The following is a 718-nucleotide window of genomic DNA, read 5'->3' on the forward strand; positions in this document are numbered from 1 at the left end:
GAAAAAAGGAGGGGAAAAAAAAAACATCTGCATTCACTGATAATTTCTTTGCAGCCTCTGATTCTTTTCTTTTTTTTTTTTTTTACTGACTGGTAGTTTTCCAGTGATAGATTCATTTTTTTGCAGCGAATCATAATTTTCTACAGTGAATCATACTTTTTTTGCAGTCACCGAGAAAGAGAAAGAGAACATTTGAGCATTTTACTATTTCAACATTTTTTTTACAGCCACTAATAGAAATTACAAGTATTAACAGTAACAATAAAGCCAAAGAAACGCAACTAGCCTTTTAAAAGCGATCATTTTTGAGGGGGAACTTAAATAATTAATAACAAAAAAAAAATAGTCACTTGCAAGAGAGAGAGAGAGAGAGAGAGAGAGAGAGAGAGAGAGAAGACAAGCAGAAGCGTCTCATCCAATCAGCATTGCCCTCGTTCTCGCCGTCACCCTCGTCACAGTGTTTGCAATAGAGGCGTAACACTACCTGCACTGAGAGACGGCCAGGTGAACGGCGCTGGCCTGAGTGGTGATGGCTGGGCAGGTGACCATCTTGGGTACCTGATGTAACTGTGTGTGTGTGTGTGTGTGTGTGTGTGTGTGTGTGTGTGTGTGTGTGTGTGTAGGTATGTGTGGATTTCCGTCTGTCTCTCTCTGTTTGTTTACTTGTTTGTTTGTCTGTCCGTCTATCTTGTTTTGTATCTACACTCGTATCTGCTTC

This window comes from Scylla paramamosain, chromosome 43, assembly GCF_035594125.1.
Source record: "Scylla paramamosain isolate STU-SP2022 chromosome 43, ASM3559412v1, whole genome shotgun sequence".
Classification (NCBI taxonomy): Eukaryota; Metazoa; Arthropoda; class Malacostraca; order Decapoda; family Portunidae; genus Scylla; species Scylla paramamosain.